Source organism: Canis lupus, chromosome 18 (assembly GCF_003254725.2).
Source record: "Canis lupus dingo isolate Sandy chromosome 18, ASM325472v2, whole genome shotgun sequence".
Taxonomy (NCBI): Eukaryota; Metazoa; Chordata; class Mammalia; order Carnivora; family Canidae; genus Canis; species Canis lupus.
In genome coordinates, this window is record NC_064260.1 from 10,677,161 (window position 1) to 10,701,190 (window position 24,030).

Genomic DNA, 24,030 nt, shown 5'->3' on the forward strand with positions numbered 1-24,030 from the left:
CTGATTCTTTTTAAAAAAGAATAATAATGCTTATATACCTCATTTTAAGGGGGGTGCTTATTCCTTGAAAACTGAAGAAACATGATTCCCCACACCTAGAAATTACCATGGCCCAAAGTGGGCTTATTTATTTATGGTCTTTTCTCCTAACCTGATACATTTTCATTTTTATGTAATTAGTATCTCACTACATAAATGAATTTTTTTCTCACTTAACATTACACATTGGAATGATCATTCAACTGCTTTGAAAATATGTTTTTAATGTCACATGATCTATGAATCTATCTTAATATATTTAACCACTCCCCACTTTTTTAGACACCAGATCCTTTATGTATGCGAGTAGTAATATAAGTGACAAGAGGGACACAATTTGTTCACCCAAGTCTCTGATTATTTCCTAAATGACCAGAATTACCAGGCCAAAGGCCAAAACAAGCCAATGTTATGTATAGTAGTTTATTTTGAAAGTATCCCTTTTATCACTGAAATTTTAGAATTTAAGAAAAGAAAAAACAAATTTTTTCAAAATATCCCACTCGTAGGTGATTAGCATCTTATTATAATCTTGATGTTTTATGTTGTCTTAGTATTTATAACATTGAAGCATTTAGTACATAATGTTTTATAACTTGATTTTTCACTTAACAAAATTACTGAAATTCTTTCCATGTCCTTAAATCTCAAATTCAAAAACAAAAGATAAATACAATGTTCTGGTTTTTCCTACAGTGTTCTGCCATAGATAATGGGAAAGACTGAATATAATTAACAGCAACTCAGCAAGTTTCAAAACATTATCTCTGTAATGTCATTTAACATTAATACGTTTCTAGGTTAAGGATGTTTTGGCAGGAGCGGGAAGAGAAGGAAAAGAGGGAAGAGCATGGCAGGGGAGGAGGAGATAACCATCAGGAAATATTCAGAAATTCTTTCTAAAGAGAAAAATAAACTTACTGCTTTGAAAAAAATTAATCAAGTCAACAAATTACCAAAACAGCATGTCAGTAATCAATTTACTGCCCCCAAAATATTATTTTTCTCCCTGATACTTGTAAATCATTGACCTCAAGTCAAAACTAGTACTATGTAAAGAAACTGCTTTCAAAACTCCTGGATTTTGCCTAAAGAAGAACAAAATAATAGCAGTCACTTTCTATTTTTCTAGTATCATTATCTACAAAAGAAAATACAGAAGGTTATGGAAATATTTTTTGCACTTTTGCTACTTATAGTTTCAAGAGTAAATTGTTGCCAGGGAAAATTAAGATTAAATAAATTATTTAATATCTTTCTAATTGTTATTTCTAGGTCTTCTTGGATAAAATGTCAGAGAGTAACATTTGATGTAGCTCTGCCATTTTTACCATAGAGTAGTTTTAGTCTTCATTATTCCTCATAATCACCATTACCACTTCCATCCCCATCCTCCTCCTCATCATCATCATCACATCACCACCATCATATCACCACCACCACCTCCATCACCATCATCATCACATCACTACTACCAATTCCATCATCATTTCCACCACCATCATCATTCCCAACTCTCCCACTCCATCACCAGCCCCATTCTCCACAAGCTGACCATTCAACCTTTAGGATTTAGCTTAAACATGGCCTTTCCTTATATCACCATCTGAAGTAAGTGTTACAGTTTCAATCATAATTCACCATCTTAGCGAAACCTTTTATCTCCTTGCTGATAATTATCACTGTTTAGTATTTTTCTTTATTTTTTTACTGGTTTTTCATTTCTTTCCCTATCTACACTCTCATGTAGATAAGGACAATGACTGCAATTACCTTGGTTATTATTCTATCTCCCATGCATTATGTTGTACCTGGCTCATAGCCAGTACTTAATAAAAATCACATGAATTAATTAATCAATCATCATTGACTTGTCCTCAACTCTGATTGTGAACTTTAACCCAATGGAAAAAAAAAAAAAGACACAAGGAAAAGGAAAAGAAAAAAAAAATCAAAATTGGGTGTGATGCAAAATGATCTTTCTAGCATATTTTGTTCAGCATGAGAATTGAGTGATACTAGACCCTAAGCTTTTTTAAGCTGTCTGCAAACCATACAGGCACAATCAAGTACAAGCATTGCATAAGGGCAGAGGAAGTGGCCTTGTAACTGGTATAGGTTGAGAGGTTGGGTAAACTATTCACCCAGAAACAACTGTCTCACCTGCCCCATGTGAAATCTCCCTCATTACATTAATATTGAAGGTTAATATACTGTAATGCCATGAAACTTCTTTTACATTATAAATACTGTGCGGTAGTTCACTATTAACATGGAGGCATACCTCCATTTATCAGTCTGCTTGAACAAAGAACACGGAACAGGTCATTTTTGATTTGCCAGGTATCAAAAAATAAGATATAAGGAAAAGGCAAGTTCATGTTGTTAAGAAGGATGGACAAACACTGCTGCAGACCCTGCATGTGGGGGCCACGGAGACACCAAGGGACAAGGGTGGGAACAAATGCCTCCTGTAAGTCCAGCCTTTTCTAGTCTATAAGTCAAATTTCAGAGCATTTTTATTCCGTTGCGACAAATATGTTTGAGCGTCCCCATTTGTGACTTATGAAAGAGAAACAAAGCTCGTAAGCATTCAGTCTTCAGGCCAGGGCTTAAATGTAAAAGAGAGAGGTTAATGTCTAGCTGTAAACTGGAGAGGGCAGTGTGCCTGTGTGTGTGTGTGTGTGTGTGTGTGTGTGTGTGTGTGTGTGTTGCGCACGTGCGCATGCGTGTTGAGAGACTAGAGAGGCCAGGAGACAGGGAAGGGCCTAAGAATATTTAGTAGGAGAATTATAGTGAAGAGGAGTCTGATGCTAGTTGCTGATGTGTGATAAGCGTTGGTGAAACATCGTACTTGTCTTGTTAACTGTGTAAGTCATCATCAGAAGGTTAAAAGCCTTATAAGTAAATCAGTCTTAAACGATAAGGTGTCCTCAATTTAGAAAGACATAGATACACTGAGGCTTTCCCTTGAGAGTACACCAGATAGATCTCTAAGCTTCAAGTAACACAAACAGAAATATCTGCTGGCTCAAGGCCAGTCTGCTTAAACAGTTTCCTCCAGTGTCCACCAGCACGTGCTGGGGGGGGGGGGGGACGGGGGGGGGTGCAGAGAAGAGAGCGTTGGACTCCACTATACTTCCCCTAAGTGCCTCTTCACCGGCTTGCTGCCCACCTCCCTTCCTCGGCTTCCTGTTCACAATGCTGAATTACAAGATCTAGGATGAGGTTCAGTTCTTTTTCTAGGCTTCAAGAAACTCCCTTTTAAAACTTCATGATTATGATCAGAAAAGGAAAAGTTCTAGTATCTACTTTAGGAAAACGCAGCCACAATGCTCTTCATTTTTTGGTTGCACGAGGCAGGAGAAGGAAACTTTTTTGTCCTACGTCATTGTCCTTAGGAGCATCTCACAGAAGCAGACCTACTCTTGAACTGATCCCTCATCTCAAAACGTGGGTGTAATATAAATGCACCCCTGACAAAGCAAGAGTAAGTATCAATGCGGCCATTAGAAATATTAATAGCAAAAAGGCAATTAAGCACCCAATTGTCGTTATCCTGGGCACCTATGCTTATAACTGGATGTGTCTACCAAATTGGGGGTAAAAGGTCAGGGAGCAGGGAGTTAGACATGAAAAGGCCATCCAGTGAATGTCACCTCTTGGTCGACCAGGATGGCTGGCAAGGGCTTATTTTAGGTGGGAGAAAGCCTGTGGTTCCCCAAACAACTGTAACCTAACCAGTAACATATATAGTATATTATGACATGAAAGTTGACACCACATACAGAAATACTAAATAGTACATATGCTCAAGGGGTACAAGTTATAGTTGCTAGGGGAGCTGTAAGTTCCAAACGGCCATAAAAATGAAGTAAGAACCACCTGAACAGCCTTGGATCATGTCTTTACTGGAAACCCTATGCATTCGCACGCTTGACAAATCTTTATTGAGCGCCTACTATGTGTAAAGTGTTGTGTTAGAGGCTGTGGCAAAATATGGCCCCTGCCTCAAATAGCTTATAAGGAAATATATCCACTGGGACATACAGTTCTACAAAGAACGGGGAATTCTTTCCTGTGGCTAGACAGCAGAAACTTTTCACAATATTCTTCAAATGTCATGTGGAGAAGTCTGTAAAGCAGAAATGTTATTAGAATCGACCCCCCAATGCCCGCTACTTCAACTCCAGCTAAGTTTCCTATAGCTAACCCTCTAATGCCCGTTACTTGGCTTTCTACTATTGGTTCTTTAAGCTTAATAGTCTACCTTTCTTCCCTTGCTCCCTTCTAGCTTACCTTTAAGCATGTAACACAATTAACATCAAAACACACGTATTGCTTAAATTTTTCTCACATTCCCCTTGCATTAAAAGTACTTTACAGAGCGCATCAATGTTCATTATACATGTTCAGATCTTCCAATGTATTTCTATGTATCCCATGAAATCTCACTAAATATCATAATATCCCTATGTCTAGATACAGGTATGCTTTTTAAACACAAGGCATATTATATATAATGTAAGCTCCTTCTCTCCTTGGAAGTTGGCTACAACCCCCATTTTCCTGAGTTGTTAAAATTCACTCTAGCACACCCTAATCACTTAAGACAGCTCAAGCTAGTATGTACCTCATGAAGAATATGGGAGAAAATTCCTTCCCTGACTCCTAACCTCAGGAAGTTTCAGGGTCTACGCGATGTCACAGGTAATTTATTAACTGGGATGAGTAGTAGAGCAATAATAACTACATACATTGCTCACGTGATTGTTTGGGGTGGGGGTGAGGAGTTGGCAGAGGTGGAGAGGGAGAGGGAGGAGGAAAAAAGAAAAGACTTAATCATTATAAAAATGGACAGAGAAAATAGGATATGAAGGTAATTTTGCAAAGAACAATCTCTGTTTTGCACATTTTTCTAAACCAATAAGATATGATTCGGGACCAATCTGAAGCCTAAAAGCTGTGACATGATGCCTAGAGAATAGAGTCTTTCTCACCCCAGTTTGGCTGCTTGGTATTGGTCCAATCATTTCATGTCTTTGAGCAACATAAGGGTCTTGGGTCAGTTGGACTCGAAGACCTCTTTCCTCTACAACTTCTATAACCATATGAAATGTATACTTCTCCAGAGGAAGACCTTATTAATTCTGCTCACATGTATTCATACCTGTTGTCAGTGCCATAATAGCTGGAACCTTGTATCCCCAGAGCCTAAAAACTCACCTAACAAATACCCTAAAATATTTATTGGATGACTGAATTGCTTTCACTATCTGCAATACATTTGTGTTCAATGGGTCTAGGTTTAAGGCTCTAGGCTTAGTGCTGGTACCAAAGTGATATGGAGTGGAGAAACCCTTTGAGGTTATCACCAAAGGGGAAATAGAACACAACATTTACAGTAATTCCAATACAAAGCAGGAGGTGGATGCCAAAAGGAGGCACAACATGATCTGAAGGTTTGGATACTTAGGCCAATGGGTAAAGGCTTCCTGGAAGGAGTTGTCTTTCGGAGTTTTGATAAACAGAAATTGTAGTGGAAAGTCAAAGACATGGAGGAAAGATATTTGAGGAAAGGGAATAGTCTAGTTCACCTAGACTAGACGTTAGAGTCTGAATAGGAGCAGGAAGGAACACAATCAACCTGAAAACAGGGTGGGGTTCCCATGACCTCATCACCAAGCCTTTGAACCATGGAATGTTCCAGATGGAGAAGAGTACACTCAGAGCTGTGTCATCAATAAATTAACCAGTAACTGGCTTAATAGTGGATTTCACACCTCAAGGGCTTTCACTGAGGCACCAGGAGCCACCATGGGGGGCAAAGTCAGCCACAGAGCAGGTGGGAATCAGGGTTCCTCCCCAACTTCCGCAGGAGCTCCACTACCTTTGTCTGCTCTACATTTAGGGCTTTCATGTAAAATTTATTTGAAAGTAGAAAGGTTTGAAGGCCACTGATGTGGAACGGAGAGACTGGAGGGTGGTTGTTAGTTCAGTAGTCCAGGTGAGAGGAACAAAAATCTAAAAGAGAGGGTGGAAGCAAGAATAGACAAAAAGATTTCCAACCCAAGTAGATCCCATGAGTTCCATCCATTCATTAAATGCGGGAGGTGAAAGAGAGGGAGGAACCGAGGTGAATAGAAGGCTGTGATATCCTTTGCGGAAATGAGCAGGTCAAGAGGGCCAAACCTAGTCAGACTGCTTGAGTTTGAATCCCAGCTCTGCTACTTGCTTCTGCTCAGACCGATACCCATGTAAAGTTAAGAACACTGTCTGGCACACAGTAGGATTTTAATAAGTGCTCATCATTACACTTGTAGGTGGAATGGGTTTGTGGGAAAGATGTGTTTAGGATCCAACATGATGCCGGTAAGGGGGGAAACCAAGTATCCAGGTAGATATGGTCAAAAAGGTGGTCAGGGCTGGAAGCAGATTTGAGAGTAGATATGTAGAGAAATGCTAGTAGAAGTTACTGAAGGTGATGGGCATACAGAAGAAGACAGAAGACAACCCAGGATGGAACCTTGGGGAATGCCTGTTTCTGGAGAGGAGACAATAAGCAGCAAGCTAAATAGAAGAGAGATAAGAAAGTTAGCAGTGTCGGGTTGGGGTCAAGAAAGCCAAGTAGCTAAGGAGCTTCAAGAAGTGTGGTCAGCAATATCACCCCCAAAAGACAAAGGTGAAGAGGCACGTCCATTTCCTCCAAGGAAACTTCCAGTAGAGAGGGACCAGACAAGAAGTTGCCAATGGATGACAATCGTAAAAACAGTGAAGGCACAGTAATGTTTTCTGTGCACCAGGCACTGCGCTTCATTCTTCGTATGAATGATCTTATTGAATCCTCCAAGTGATTCTCTGGGGTGGCCTTTTCACCACCCCCACCCCACTGTTCAAAAGCTGACTCCTAGAGAGGCCAAGAAAGTTGTCCAAGGTGTGAAGGGTGAAGAGCCTCGCATTCCAAGTCTTGCATTCCCATATCTCAGCCTTTTCTCCTAACCACTCGGCAATATCGTGAGAAGAAACAAATGGCTTCACGGGGAGAGACAAGTTCCAGAGGCGAAATTCTTGGAAGTCAGCTGCCTCTTAAATAATATTTTAGTATTTTTGAGTAGGAGGAAAAAAATCACTTGAGGCCCAATGTTTCAATTTTCTAATGAAATAGCTCTTGCTTCTATGTTCTAGTAACACCTAGAACAAATACAGTCGTGGAATCCCAAGGAACCTCTGGGAAGCAACTCGATAGTTTCAATGCCTTTTTTTTTTAATTTTTATTTATTTATGATAGTCACACAGAGAGAGAGAGAGAGAGAGAGAGAGAGAGGCAGAGACACAGGCAGAGGGAGAAGCAAGCTCCATGCACCGGGAGCCCAACGTGGGATTCGATCCCAGATCTCCAGGATCGCGCCCTGGGCCAAAGGCAGGCGCCAAACTGCTGCGCCACCCAGGGATCCCTCAATGCCTTTTTAAATACAAGTAATTGAGGCACAAAGATATCAAGATGCTACCCAACGAGCTACAGGGAAGGAATCTCATAAATTAAGCTTCAGATTCTGTAACTAAGATCTGTGCTAGTTTGTGCCTTTCCAAGGATTTCCCGAGAGGAATCCCTGTGGAGGGCTCCCCAAGGGGATCCATCTGGCCTCTGGTGTCAGCAGCAGGGAGGGGAGCCTGAGCCCAGGAGTGAGGGGATCACACTAGTTGGGAGGGCTTCTCTGGGGGCTCAGGTGGGCCAGGCGCTGGGGCACAGGGAGCAGAGGAGAAGCGGGATGGAGGGGCCCAGCCAGGGCGGGGATAGCTGGGCGAAGGGCAAAAGAGAGGCCAGCCTGCTTCTCTGACCACAGCATCCTTCTTGCCCAGGGGGGCAGGTAACCCGACCCTCTCACCTCCCAGGCCTGCTGGGGATGCCCTGGGCCCTGAGGGGCAGGCCCCCCGTCCTCTCCCTTCTGCACTCAGATGCTGCTGGCAGCTGCATCTCCTGGTTTACACTCCCTTCTCTCTCCCCCACCCTCTCCTCCCCCTTCCCTGCAACCTGCCAGCTGCCAGTCCTCCCCACTCCCCCCACTGGGGCCCTGTACCCCGCCCCCACCTTTTCCCATTTCCAGGTGTCGTTCCCCGATCATCCTGCAGGGGGCGCTCTGCAAGAGTCCCCGTTCTTTCAGGAAGGGATGACTTGGCGATGGATTCCAAATCACCAATAAAGGAAAATGGAGACTAAGGAAGAGCTGGCACTAACATACTCGATGGGCCTGCCTGTTTATTAGCCTCAGATACTTTGAATTCCAGATGACCAAAACGTTTGTTCAGCCAAGCAGACATATTATTTTTAGGAGAGACAAAAAAGATGAATATTACCAGAGAAAGAACGGAGTTAGATGTTACCCCCACCCCCACCCCAGGAGCATGTTGCTCCTCTTGTGCATGAAGAGGCCTGATGCTCCGAAACATGCACTCAAGCACCCGACTCTTCCTCTTTCATGGAATTCCACGCTTTCAGATCAAACCTGAAGGTTTCACAAGCTCTGACCTCTTGTGAGAAAAACAGTGGGAAGGTTTTCTATGTGGAAAGACCCTTGACTCAGAGGTGGGTCCCTAGGTGTGTGTAAAGTCCTGAAATTCAAATATCAGTGTTGTTCAGTCTCACCTGAGATGCTGGGCAAACTTTCCAGTAGGTTGTTTTTGGAACTATCAGCCTAAACCTGCAGCCCCTGAAAAATCCCCATTTTGCCCTTTGAGATTATTCCTGACATTTTCATGGTTTTCTTTTTAGATATCATTCATATTTTATAACATTACAGAATTCTAATTTGAAACTCATAAGTGTTTTTTGCACCATACTCATCCAAACAATCAACACTTCATTTTGTCCTGATCTTGTAAAACTCTTTCTTTTTTCTCCCTCTAACTAGGCCTATATTTCTTTTCCCTCAATTTAAATGCAGAATACCAATACTTATTTCATTAAAATAAGAATATATATACACACATAGATACATATATATTCCCTTCATTATGATGTTTAAAATTCAGCATGAAAACCAAGAAAAAATTAAATGTCAAATGTTCAGATATTGCTATTTGCTTATCTCACAGAAATATAAATTATAAAACAGTTCATTAACATAACTGTACTTGTGCATTATTTTGAGAACATTTTATTCAAGAATCAACTAGACTAGTCTAAATTCATGCCTCTGTTTTCTAGGTACCATCATCATCTCTTCATTCATTATGTCCCTTATTCATTAACTTTTTCAATTTCTAAGTACACATGTAGCTGCCAATTTCACAGGATATTCTGTGACTCTTTGTATTAAAAGTTTTAAAACACAATTTGAATAATCCATATCCTGCACTGTGGAGAGATGGAAATTATTCACAATTGATTTGTGTTGCATAAAACATTGCTAAAGTGAGGAGGAATACAAGCTTTCCACCCAGAGTAATATCTTAAGGGACATGTTTAGAGGTGGCAAAGTGTTAGAACAGATTTGTTCTTACCACTAAAAAAATATAAGAATATTTTCATGAAACCCCTGAAAATGATGACATCAGATTTATGAGATGTCCCTTAGCTGTATTGTTCTGGCCATGTCTTATTTATTTGATCCACATACAACCTCACAGCCAGTTAATATGAACTTCTGAAACACAAATTCTAAGTCCTCATTTTCTCACTCCTCTTTGTCTTTTTTTTTTTTAAAGTAACATATAGTGTATTATTCGTTTCAGGGTAGAGTCCCTGATTCGTCAGTTGCGTGTAACACCCAGCGCTCATTTTATCACGTGCCTTCCTTAATGCCCATCACCCAGTCACCCTATCCCCCACCCCTCCCCTCCAGCAACCATCAGTTTGTTTCCTATGATTAAGAGTCTCTTATGGTTTGTCTCCTTCTCTTTGTCTTTTAAGTCTGCTAAGTAAGACCTTGCATCCCTCCTTTTTTTTTTTTTCAAGATTCAACATTAAGATATGCCCAAAATAAGCCTTCACTGGATATCATGGGGATGCTTGCTTAAGTTGAACACAATATGAAATTTGGATAAGAAATTGCGGGAGAGGAAACCACTTTCCTTTTAGACATCAATATGAAAATGGAAAATAATAATTTTCAAGTCCCGTTTACATATTCTAAGATAATACTAGTAGCACAACCCCCACACACACAAAATCCCCAAACAAGGAATTTTGAAAGGGAACTAAATGGAGCAAAGGCAACTCGAGAATTCAAAACCATTTGAGAAGTGCATTCCATTGAGATAGAAAAAAGGGTGACAGCTGCTGCACAGGAAGCATTTTGAAGCAGGTACCTAGTGCCCAGACATGCCAGCAGAGACCTCTAGAAAGACTTAAGAGTTGTGGACAGTAAGGGGCAGGGGAGCATAGGATGGTGAGTATAAAGAGGACAGACCTCTGAGTCTCTAGCAACTCCATCAATCAGTTCTAACATGGTGATGGGCCAATTTCAGAGAAAGAAAGATGGAAGCCAGGAAGGAAGGGAGGAAAGGAGGGGGGAGAGGGAGAGAAAGAGTTAGGGATGGAAGAGCAGCGGAGGAAAGGAAAGGAGGCATTTCTGCACGGGTCTAAACTGAAAATACAAAGCTCCTAGGAACTTATTTTTTCCAAACCCCTTTGTTTGGTTTCTCAGTCTGACAAGGCCTCCAATAAAATTACAGCAATATCACCCATTTTCTGCAAAAATAGGCAAGACAATTTCCCAGAAAAAAGGATGTGGTGGGGGGGACGCTGATCCCTCGCCTCGTGTTTTCACGTAAGTGGACTTCTCACCCACAAGGGGAGAAATCCCGTATCATGTTGGTGGGTGACAGGAGTCTGATACCTATGGTCCTCCACATCCATAAGGAATTTGATTTTCTTCCCTCTAGACCCCACTCCCCGTAGGAGGCAGAAATACTGAATAAATGGGTCTCTTCATCAGTCCCAAACTCTCCTTTGATGGGCTGTCAGTCCCAATATCAAAATGCAGGGTTACAGGCAATTAGCAGGCCCATCTGGCTGCAGAGGTAAAACCATATTTTTCAACAAGCTCTGTAACTAATAAAGAGAAAATAAGAATTAAAGAATCTTATTTAATGCCCATTAAAACCCCAATGAAAAATAAATAAATAAATAAAATAAAACCCCAATGAAAGAAATGAGCACATGAGGCACCTATTCATATTAGTATATAATCATAATTTTTCCTAATCTTAAATAATGGCTAGTGGATTTAGGGATACTCTTCTGTTCATTTGCTCGTAAACATAATTTGAACGCCTGTTCTGTGATGTGGTATTAACTTTTCAGGCTGATTTTATTTTATTTTTTTAAAGATTATTTATTTATTTATTTATTTATTCATTCATTCATTCATTCATTCATGATAGACAGACAGACAGACAGAGAGAGAGGGAGAGACACAGGCAGAGGGAGAAGCAGGCTCCATGCACCGGGAGCCCGATGTGGGATTCGATCCCGGGTTTCTAGGATCGCGCCCCGGGCCAAAGGCAGGTGCCAAACCACTGAGCCACCCAGGGATCCCCTTCAGGCTGATTTTAACCAAATAACCAGGAGGTAGCATGGTCCCTCACCTTCAATGTTTCCCTTAGAACTCTCTAATAAAAATTTGGTCCAACTGAAAAGAGAAAAAAAAAAAAAGCCTTCAAGAAATATGTAAGGAAGAGAGGTATGAATAGGTGAGAAGTCTTCCAAAATGTTCATGCACAAAATCTTCAGCTCATAATCCTCATCTACCTTCTCTTTTTTTAAAATTTGTTTATTTATTTATTTTTTACCTTCTCGAATTCCAGCAGACACCTCACATTTTCTGTGAGTGACCCATGGTCAGATCTGACTTGCCTTGGACTTATTTGTAGCCATCACCATCATCTTACCCTGCCAAGATGAATGTGCAACAATTATGGATTTGTGGATTTATCCTGTGCTAGATCCACTGGGTAAAAATAGGAGAGAAAGGGTGAGAGCCAAAGATACATAATATTCATTAATATTCTTTTGAATATTAATTCAAGAGAATTAAGTTACTATTAGGGCTTCTATCTGACACTGTCCATGGAAGGGAAACATCCTAACAATGTTAACATCTTGATATTCAGAACTCTGGTCGATTTGATTAGCCTAATGTAGGCATGTAGGAAAGTGAGTTTGTCACCAACATCATGGTGACGGCCAAACCACCCTCCAGGCTGGTGTGCTCTGAATTTGGCACAGGAAAAGATGGAACATCTCCCCGGACCATCTTCTTGTTGCTGTTTTTCAGGCAGCACTGGGTGTTCCTGTTTCTAACTCACCAGAGCCAAGGGTAGTCCACAGTTTAAGAAATAGACAAGGAAGTGAAGTTTTAAAACATGGACATGTCCCTCAAAGTTGCACTAAATGAGGCTTGGATGAGAAGTGAGCCCACAGCATCCTGTGGACTCCACTGTTGGGCATACCCCTCACTTGTACTCCCTCTGCACAAGCTTAACCTAATGTCTCCCACTGCTGGGCCCTGGTAGGAGGAGTTACCAAGGCTCGGCTCATCTGTCTGAACAACGACCATGTCTCCTTGATTCTGAGTGTTCATGGAGAGGAGGGGTGTAGGTCTCTAAGATGTGGAGGGTCAAGATAGAAGATATGTTCCACTACAGGAGATTACCAGCTCCAGGCAAACCCACTGTCTTTACCAAGTGTTCTGTTCACTTCTGTTGTTCCCAAGCAGTGAGTACTTTGTGGAAGACCGTGGTCATTCATTCCACCAAATCATCATCTTGTCTATACTAACCATGTATCTGTGGGTTCTAACCTAACTGAATCATGCACAAAGGTTAAAGAGATGTTTAAGCATAAACTCTACTTGGTCCTACATCCAAAACACACAAATGCAAACAGTATTAATGTTTTGTGAAAGTTTTAAACTACTGGGTAGGGAAAGATTTCTCCTTTCCAGCCCCACTACTGCCTCTAGGGTCATAAACATTGAAAAATGCCACTTGATGGGAAGCAATGTAATTGAAAATAGGCAGGGTAGAAGATCCTCTTTATTTACCTCAGTTTCAAAAAAGATGAAACTGATGTAGGAGAAATGCCACAATATCATTAAAAGTTTTCCAGAATTTGAGTTAAGAAACATCCCCTTAACTTGACGGGATGAGCACTGGGTGTAATGCTATATGTTAGCAAATTGAACTCCAATTAAAAAAAATTTTTTAATGATATTAAATGTCAACAAAATTTTTAAAAATTAAAAAAAGAAACATCCCCTTAGTAGAATCACTGGTTTCCCACCACCATAATCTTAATTATAGCAATATAATTAGTTTATAAAAATTAGATTAGAAGAGCCAATGCACATTTGTCTGGAATTTAGTTGAGCTGGGTTTTGTTTTTATTTTTCTGTTTGGGGGAGGTGCCTTTTGGTTTTGTTCTTGTTTTTTTGTGAGAGAGAGAGAGCAAGCCAAGGAAGGGCAAAAGGAGAGGGAGAGACCTAATCTTAAGCAGGCTCCACACTCAGTGAAGAGCCCAACACAGGGCTTTATTTCACAACCCTAAGATCATGACCTGAGCCTAAATCAACAGTGGGATGCTTAACCAACTGAGCCACCCAGGGACCCCTAGAATTTAGTTGAGTTTTTATGAAGAATGAACAGAGAAAGCAAGGTCATCATACAAATTTAGCTCACTGATTTCAAATGCAAATAAGAATGTTAACCAGTTAAAAAACAGATAGATAGATAGATAGATAGATAGATAGATAATAGAATGTTATTCAGCTAAAAGATAAAAACATGAGTTTTTGAGATTATTAATCTCAAATTGTCAGGACTATTATAAAATGTAAACTTGTTTTCTAGTTTATATATTTATAACATTTTACATATGATATAGTATCATATCATACAAATTCGTTTTTAAAATTTTCAAATCCTCCCTGAAACTGTCTATGGGAATCTAGTTCCTCATACACACAGAGCAGTGCCCATTGTCACTCTGTTTAAGATCTGTTGGGTCTGGGAGTGCCTGGGTGGCTCAGTGGTTGAGCATCTGCCTTCGGCTCAGGGTGTGACCCTGGGGTCCTGGGATCGAGTCCCACATCGGGGTCTCTACCTGGAGCCTGCTTCTCCCTCTGCCTGTGTCTCTGCCTCTCTCTCTGTGTGTCTCTCATGAATAAATAAATAAAATCTTTAAAAAAAAAAAAAGATCTGTGTAGTCCCTGGTCTGAAGGCACATCTCCTGGAGCACTAAACAGATGGAGGCCAGGGTGACTTCTTGTTTAGTTGCAGCAACTGTTTCTATGGAAGCCTACAGGGAGCACCAATTTGCCCTTCCATCCTTCCATTCATCATCTCTTCTGCTGTTCTATATATTATAAAAGGATTATTTCTCAAACCACCATGTACAGCCCAATTACAACAGGTAATGATAGCAACAATAAAGTTCATGTATAGGAAACGAGCAAGTCATTTCTGTGATTTTGTGTGTGATTAAAGTCTTCAACATCCTTAGTTCAAATTCCAGCTTTGTCATTTACTGTCCATGTGTCACTTCCTCAGTCACCTAGTCAGTAAATTGTAAATAATAACAGTAATTACCTCACAAAGATATCACAAGGGTTAAAGTAGGTTTATAATGTTCCCAGCACCTGGTTAAGCGCTTATTAATTGGTAGATTATTATCAGCGTCATTATTTTTTAAGATGACTAAATATCTAGCTCTCTTCTGGATAAACAACATTATTAAACGTTAACTTAGATGTTCAACATAGCTTACAAGAGCCAAGATTTCCACTGAAACATACGTACACACACACCATGAATACCAGACTAACTCCAAACTTTGCTGTGGATTTATGAGTGTGTGTGCACATGTGCACGTACATGCATTAGTTGGGGTGACTGTGTAATCTTCATTGTCTCATTTTATTATTTAAGATAACATTCCAAAAAACATATAAAATAACATTCATTCAATTTAAGAGGCCCTGTGATAGACTGCATTGAAATTATCTGTAAAGCTTCTTCCAAATACAAATATCCAGACCCCACCCAGATAAATTGAATCAGAATTTCTGTGGGGCACGTGGGTGGCTCAGTCAGTTAAGTACCAGCACTCTTGATTTTGGCTCAGGTCATGATCTCGGGGTCCTAGGACGGAGCCCCACATGGGGTTCCACACCTAGCAGGGAATCTGCTTGAGATTGTCTCTCCCCCTCTCCTGCTGACCCTTCTTTCTCTCGCTCTGTCTCTCACTCACTGTAAAAAATAAATAAAATAAGTCTTAAAAAAAAGAAAAAGAATTTCTGGAGATGAGTCCTGCATGCCTGTAGATTTTTCAAAGGTTGTTTCAGGTGGTTCTAATAGGTAGCCAGAGTTAAGAAGTGGTATAGAGGAAAACAGTGAACTCTTAGGATTTCTAGGTTTAAAACAAATTTCTTTTATGCACTAGCAATATGGCTATGAAGAAGATATATAACCTTTCTGAGCCAGTTTCTGCTTCCATAAAATGGGAATGATGATTGGCACCTAACCTCTTAGAGCTGTGGGTTGCAGATGACAGCAGTATCTGTAGTTTGTTCTTCGGAGCCAGTTTTGGGCTTCATGGGAAGGAACCAGCCACTTTGGGGTTTGTTCGTTTTTTTTTTTTTAAGATTTTATTTATTTATTTGACAGAGAAAGAGAGAGAGCACAAGTAGGCAGAGTGGCAGGCAGAGGGAGAGGGAGAAGCAGACTCCCCACTGAGCAGGGAACGGGATGTGGGGCTCCATCCCAGGACCCTCAGATCATGACCTGAGCTGAAAGCAGACATTTAACCAACTGACTCCCCAGGTGTCCATGGAACCAGCTACTTTTAAACTTATAAATGAAGTATGATAGTTTCTTATCCAGGTTACTTGTCCCACTGTCTATAGAGAAGAAGGGAGAAGGAAGACGTGTACACCTGCCCAACCAGCAGTTCCATGGAATCAGTTCTGGGAATCTGGACACCGAAAGATGTCACAGTTAGTTCACACTTCCATCTCTTATACAGATAAAGATTTCCTTACTACCCACTTCACTTTCTTATTAGTATGAGAGGTGATGCAGTTAAGATGAATGAGCAGAGACCTCTCCCAAAAGAAATCTAAAACGTAACTTTTCACACTCTCTTAAATATTTGAGGGGTATACGTTTAGCCCACCTTACCAAACCTCTAAATTAACTGAATTCAAGGGCTATGTCTGATTAGTTTTGATCCAACCCTTCTCCTGACTGCATTACTTAACCTATGAATCATGGTTGAAGGATTAGTCTGACAATATGAAATATAGGAAACAGGAATTTAACTGACATTAATTACCATGAATTTCTTCTGGTCTCTTTTTCACTAATCTAGGTATACTAACTGAATCATGCATTGGAAACATACATCTCTGTCAATTATCTTAATAAATAGCACTAAGACCCTTGTGAGAAAATAAGTTCTGCATTTTGTTCAGCTGAATTGGTGGAGTGAAACAAATAGAAGTTTTAAAGTCATAATATATCCTATTGAGAACTGGCTCCTTATGTCATTATCTCATATTCTTACTTCTTTATCACTAAATACAATGTTGTGATCTTTACTGGTATTTTCATTGGCTTGAGTGTTCAACCTAGAGATGATAAATATAGGGATGCCTGGGTGGCTCAGTGGTTGAGTGACTGCCTTTGGCTCAGGGCGTGATCCTGGAGTCCCGGGTTGAGTCCCCCATTGGGCTCTCTGCATGGAACCTGCTGCTTCCCCTGCCTGTGTCTCTGCCTCTCTCTCTCTCTCTCTCTCTCTCTCTCTGTCTCTCATGAATATATAAATAAAATATTTTAAAAAATGATTAAAATGATAAAATCTTTTTAAAAATGATAAATGTGGCATAAAGCTATCCTTCACATTTGACATTACTCATCATCTTCTCTTAGGAGAAACTACTTATGAGTTCTTTCGGTAAAGCAAACTCCCTTTGGAAGATTCTGGGATTTTTTTTTCTTGCTAAGAGAGATGAAACATCTCTATTTGTTAGTATAGAGACTAACTTATTTCTGAAAAGTAGATGCTCATCACGAGAGAACTGGTTATGTATTGCGGTGATCATTTTGCAATGCACGCAGATATTGAATCATTATGTTATACACCTGAAACTAATATAATGCTGTATGTCAATTATATCTCAATAAAGAAAGGAACTGGTTAAACAGGTTAGCATACATCCATAAGAGGGAATACTTTAGGAAAGGGTGGCAATCTATTCATAATAAGAGCTGTTCAATGTATGTTTTTTAAAAGTGAAAGTTGTAGAATTCTGTATATAGTATGAATCTACTTGGGTTGTTTGAAGATTTTCTTTTTTTTTTTTTAAGATTTTATTTATTTGTTCATGGGAGACACACAGAGAGAGGTAGAGACATGGCAGAGGGAGAAGCAGGCTCCATGAGGGAGCCTGATGCGGGACTCGATCCTGGGACTCCAGGATCATGCCCTGAGCATGAAGGCAGGCACTCAACCACTGAGCCACCCAGGCGTCCCGTTTGAAGACTTTCTATGCTTATACATGCATAGACAATTTCTGAAAGATACAATGAATTTTTGATAATGGTTATTTGTGGGGAGTGGGAGGATGGGTACTTGACTTTTCACTTCATATTCTCTTGCGTTGTTTGAAATTGTTTCTCATAAGCACATATTGCTTTTATAATTTGTTTAATAAAAAATTTAAGAAGACTCTAAGAGTCTACTATGTAACTCGCCTCAATCATCTGCATGTAATAATTGTGTTCATGTTCTGCAGATTTCAGGCAGATGCTCAACTCTTGGCCTGAACTAGCTATTTAACTCCCACTTGACGGAGAATGGTAGAAAGAGAGAGAAAATCCAGCTGATATATCTCAGCACTTGTAGAAAGTAGCTATAAAATAGAAGTATGTCGCAAAACAATACGCCCTTGTTTTCTGGAGGGCAATTACCTTACCCTGTAATGGTAATGCCATTATCATAATAATCATCCTTTTACAGTTTAGTGATCAACTATGTATTCAAATTTGTACCGTAATCCTGATTTCTAGAAGTTACAAAGTATTTGTCCATTCTCGTGAACAACTTAGTTGAAAGGAAGAGTATTTTAAGCAAACACCTACTATAATCTTTTCATGTGCCCAAATTGAAAAGTTAAAATATTTTTATATTATTGCAAGTTAAATAAGCAAGTATTCCTAATATGTCTAGGATGTGAGTGCCTGTGCGTGCGTGCGTGTGTGTGTGTGTGTGTATGTGCACTTATTAGATTGCCTCATTTTCATTTTTTTTCCAAATACTTTAGTCCCTGGAAATCTATACATAGGATTTGTATGGGAAAAGTTTTCAAAAAAGAAAAACTTTAGTTCCCGAAACAAGTATTACCATCTTGCCAAGAAACAAAGTATAACTGTCTTGGATTTGAGCAATAATGTGCATCTTTGCTCCCAGAAACCTTTTGAATAGTATTACAGATGCCTTTACATTCGCAACATTAGTAATACACTAAGAAAAACACCTCCAAAGGTATAAAAATTAACTCTGTTAAAGAGAGCTCTGAAACAGAGAAAATGAATACAGCCTGCGATATAATTTTCAGACCCTTGAACACCATCTGCTGATATGAACAGTGAAAAATTTTTCAAACTTGGGGTTCTTACCACACAGCCAAATTTCCACAAAATCTCCTCTTTCCCCAAATTCTGACCTGGGGCCTTTCATCCTACAATCACTTCTGCCTCCCGTTCAACCAGCATCTTGTCAAATCTGGCTGCAAGATTAAGTTTCCCGATTCAGAATTCAATATTGTAACCCTAAGGATATAAGATCCAAGCTGGAACATTCTGTTTTTTAAAAAAATGGATAAAATTGTTTCAGCCCAGAGACCACAGTTTGCTCTGACCATAATGATGAATCATCAGGGCTGACACTAAGTGAAATGAGTTTGAAGTTCTTGGCTTTATTCGTGCACGTTAAGCAGGGTTTTACATTTGCCCCGACTCTCAACCTTTTCTCCAAAAGGTTGAGAGTGCCTTGTTGGCTAGTATTATTTAAGGCTTACAAAATTAACTGGCTTTATCTAAAGCAGGTCTGGTCTGCTGGAGCCCAGGACTGTGTACCTGGCCCCATCCTTGCCTACGCTGGCATCCAATTTTGAAAAAATACAAGTGACCATTTAAGGAATATCTACTTTTTCCCCCCACATACCTTCAATATCAATTAGGATTTCTGATATCCACACTTCTCCGTCAGTGATGTGCCTCTCACTCTCAACAATAAAATATTGTATTAAAAAAAATCCATACATGAATCCTGTACCGAAAACTAACTTCTCTGTAAATGGTTTACTTTGTTCTTATTAAGAGGAGTTTGTCTGAGTTCTGGTCAATGCAAAAAAAAAAAAAAAAAAAAAAAAAAAAAAAAAAAAAAAAAAACACCATTTTACAATTATCTTTTAATTTAATCTTTTTAATGTAGGTCTGTTTCTGTAAGGTTTTAGGTGCCAGACATAGGTGTTTTCTTCTTAAAATACTTTCTGGTTATGATTATTCCTAAAAAATCAAAGTAGTAAACCATGCAGAGTCAACATCGTGTGAAGCACACGAAACACCCATTTGTGTAAGGCCGCTGTTCCTCAGCACCAAAGCCCTGCTTCAACTCTTGTAGCAAGTTCCCAAGATCAAGTGCTCCTTGATTTCGAAATTCGTGTTCCATGGCACAAGCAGTGGGGAGCTTTTCTTTTTCTTTTCTTCCTCCCCCCACCCCGCCCCTTTAGGCTTTATTTTAAAATTGTATTTGTCTCATCCTAAAGTAATTGTTTCACTCTTATTTCTGTGATCTGAAATCTCCAGGTGAGATGAAATCAGCTTGTAAAATAACTTCACCAAAATCCTGACTACAGAACCCGGTGTGTTGGAGAGTTTTCCTGCTATGATTCTGCTTCGGTTTTTTGGGGTTTTTTTGTTGTTTTTTTTGTTTTTGTTTTTGTTTTGCTGCAGGTCTCGCCTCTCTTTCCAGTGCCCTTTGCTGCCTGGGCAGCCCACAAGGCTTCACTTTGCACTTATTACTCATCAAACTGACGCTGGATTACAGTGGGAAAGAGCAAAAGCTGAAGGCAGAAATGACAGATGAAGGAAGAAAGCAAAATACCAGCACGATGCCTCTGAGTTCTCATTGCCTTTTCGTTTACTCAAGGCCTGGACACATTTATTTGCATCTCTGACCTTAGGGGGTGGGAGCAGGATGGAAATGGTTTGGGCATCTCTTCCCACTGAAAGAATCCACCTCCTGGCCCAGCAGTGGGGCTGAAAATTGGTGAAATTTCGTATATTCTGCTGATCTTTGATTTTTTTTTTCTCCTTGTGCTTCTGGTTAGAAAAAAAACGTGGCTGAAGGGAACAGGGTTGCAGTTCACCCGGAATCAGTACCAAGTATCAATAGCTAACCTCTTGTCTTTTAAAGAAAGAGTCCTTCCTATCATGGGGTTTTTTAAAGCTAGTGATAAAACAAAAAGCTATTTTCTGAAACCAACCAAATTGAAAAATACCTGTTTTCAAACCTCGAGACTTCAAACCTTTAGTAGACATAATTAGGGATGTTTTCAATGATTTCGCTCTTCCTGATGTACAATAGTTTTATAATCAGAAGTGGTAGCCCTGAAATAATAATATGGTCATTTATAGCCCTATAGCTAGAGTAAAGAAAAGAACACAAACGTAGGGCAAACCAGGAAGGAATTCATCAGATGAAAATTAGGCAGTTTTCACCATAATTGGCTCCCATTGTAGAACTGGGAAGAGCAAGACAATATTAGAAAAGCAAAATGAATCCCAGTGAAATGTAATGACAGCTTCTCAGAGCTCCTTCCTCCATCCAGGGTTCCGAAGAGTGTGTAGAAAGTACCACTGGTACAAATTTTGACTATAATTTTGGACCAGCTCAAGACATGGCTCAACAGAGTATTGACATGTGATCCCAGAACAAGGTTTGACCGGGTAATTTACTTTCTTGTACATATGTTTCATTGGCCCCAGTCTCCCAGGAAAAAAAAAAAAAAAAAAAAAAAAGAAGGGAGGGACCGAGAAAGCAAAGCAAGAATGTGAATGAAGGCAGTGAAATTATGGCGAGAGCAGCTACTGTCTCCCAGGTAAAAGTCCAGTCACAACATACAAATGAATCTAAACGCTGTATATTTAAATTTTCTGTTACTGTTCATATTATAGCCACTATTTATCTTGTGGCCCATTTTTCTTCAGGTCTGATCCTTTGATATTTGCATTTTATTTCACAACCTGACTTTTTACTCCATCAAGCGTTAGGGGAAAAAAAGCAACAGCTTACGCAATACCACAGTGCAAGGGAAGGCGGAGCTTCTCAGTATTTGCAGACACGTTATTAAATTCTAATTCTGGCAAACAACAAAGAGGAAAACAGAAAGAGGCTTTCAACTGGATGGTAAAATGCAGTTTGCGTGACACCGTTGACCGTCAACGACAGGATGCCTTCTTTCACTCACCTCCCAAACAAGTACTACGGATCTGATACTCAGGAAACATTACATTCAAACTTTGCTTTCGTAAGTATTTGTACTGGAATATTCTAGCAACCTCTCTCCATATCCTAGAGATGTGAATTCAAAAAATTTTCTTTTAAATAAATTTTTTTAAAGATTTTATTTATTTATCATGAGAGACGTAGAGAGAGAGGCAGAGACACAGACAGACGGAGAAGCAGGCTCTGTGCAGGGAGATGGATGTGGGACTCCATCCCAGGACTCTGGGATCATGCCCTGAGCCAAAGGCGCAACCACTGAGCCACCCAGGTGTCCCAACTCTAAATTCTTAAACACCAAGTCTATACTTGAAGAGAGAGAGAGTTTCATTAAGTCATCTTAGAAATAGAAAAGAAAGTGGTTTCCAGACCAGCTTTCAGGTGGTTTAGTATTAGTATGGGCATGATTGTATAGCATCACTACTATATTGAGGCATTGTTACTTTGCTGGACAAAACTGGCTTTACAATTTAAACACTGCTCAGGTAACACACCGAACTTCAATGCAAAAATATTTGAAAGGTTATAAAAATTGAGTTAATCCAAAGAATATAAAAAGCTAAGACCAACTCTCCTCTAAGTATGAGTGGAGTATTGGCTCAGTTGGAAATACATAGCACAGATTCAATTCCATACAAAAGGAATACTGGCACCATTTTGAATTTCAGAAAGAATAATCCTTCATTATTTTGTATTTTTCTAGTTTACTCTTCACCTGGAATACCCCAGAAAAAAAGTATTTGCAATTAAACCCAAACAACAATCTCACAGTCCTAAAGCGTATCAATTCGTTGAAGTGGTGTGCTGGCTTCGTAGGAAAAGGGCATCCACACCTTCAAAAATGAGTTCCCAGAGCACACTTAGAGCAATATACAAGTTATGCTTGGCATGTGTAAAACAAGGTTGGATTAGCCTCAAGTTTAAGTTTTCTATAAAGGGCATGAAAATCAGTCAAAAGGGGCTGAGAACAATAGGCAAGTGTACTATTTACACACCACTGGCACCCCTTTTCTCTGGGCCACCTCCATTTCACATCAGCCTGAGTATGTATGTACTAGTTAAACATATTGTCCTTAGAGCCATGTTGAGTACTTTGGGGAACAGGAAGGGTACAAATAAAGTCACATGCAAAATTATTTTACTACCAGAACAACGAAATCTTTTTGTATTTTAAAATCTTCATATGAGGGGCACCTGGATGGCTCAGTGGTGGACCGTCTGCCTTCAGCTCAGGGTGTGATCCTGGGGTCCTGGGATCGAGTCCCAAATTGGGCTCCCCGCACAGGGCCTGCTTCTCCCTCTGCCTATGCCTTTGCCTCTCTCTCTGTGTCTCTCATGAATAAATAAATAAAATCTTTTAACAAATAAATAAAATCTTCATAGGAGAAAACACGCCAAATGCACCAAGCCAAATGCACCAAGTTCTTGGCACTTGCCCTCTGAGCCATTAGCGCACACACTCGAGCCCTATCTCAAACAACTACATTCACCTTCTAACATGTCACTTTTCAACACTTTAAATTGTCTAAATTTACCTCAAAAAAAAAAAAGACCCATTTTACTGATAAGGAAAATTGTAAAAGCTTTTGGATGCACTTCCATTCCTACTAAGCATGGTTTCTCCACTCTTCCACTGATCTCTTAGCCATGTCCACTGGAAGTGTATCCATGAGCACTTTTACCCAGCTATGTCTCTCCCATTCCTAGCAAATTCTTAGATATGCTTGATAAATATTTTTATCTAATTTGCCTCATCTGTTGTTTTTATTAACAACTAATTTAATATCCTCTCTTCTGTAATATCTGCAGAAGCTAGTATAAGGAAACGTGCAGCCAGCCCAGACCCTCAGGCCTGCGCATCAAGATGGCAGGCTGGCCAAGGGTCCTCTGGGGACAGCAGCGCCAGAAGGAGGATTGGACACGGTGACCCGTCTGCATGAGATGAGGAAAAAAACAACAACAACCAACAACCAGGAGGTCTGTAATACTGATGAACTAATCTGTCACTCACCAGCTCAGGTCTGCAAAAAAGAAAAAAAAAAAATGTAGTAAACATTTAATGACCATGAGAGGTGGAAATAAGAGTCTTCATTTTTACATGATATGAAAACCCATGGCTCAGAACCTGCTTAACTGTTTAATTTGAGTTGATTTGAAAAATCATCAGAAGGCAAGAATCCACCCTATAGTTCAAAGGGCTAGGAAGCGTGCTACAAATAACTATCAAAAATCCAGTTGATTTCCAAGAATTATATGAATGAACCAAGTTTCTTGATCTCGATATCCTAGGCAGGGAGTTTGTTCTTAAGTACTAGACTGCTTAATTGCTTGCTTGGGGGAGAGAAAATCCTGGGGGAAAGACATTTATGAGTAATATCTGCTCTATGGAGCCAGTACACTCTCCCGAGCTGGATCATGGCCAG

The 24,030-nt window shown here is 39.9% G+C and overlaps 1 protein-coding gene and 1 long non-coding RNA gene across 6 annotated transcripts in view; one reads left to right on the forward strand and one right to left on the reverse strand.

Annotated features, from left to right (window-relative positions):
• POU6F2 (POU class 6 homeobox 2) overlaps positions 1–24,030 on the reverse strand; it is a 479,107-nt gene that overhangs the window by 450,497 nt on the left and 4,580 nt on the right. The gene's annotated exons all lie outside the window — the stretch shown is intronic.
• LOC112661499 (uncharacterized) lies at positions 3,174–23,673 on the forward strand. 2 transcript variants are annotated; one of them, XR_007403529.1, is made up of 3 exons: positions 3,174–3,529; positions 19,909–21,632; positions 23,417–23,673. It is a non-coding gene; the product is annotated as an uncharacterized LOC112661499 (long non-coding RNA). The 2 variants fall into 2 exon arrangements; XR_004806781.2 differs by having other exon boundaries at positions 20,056–21,632.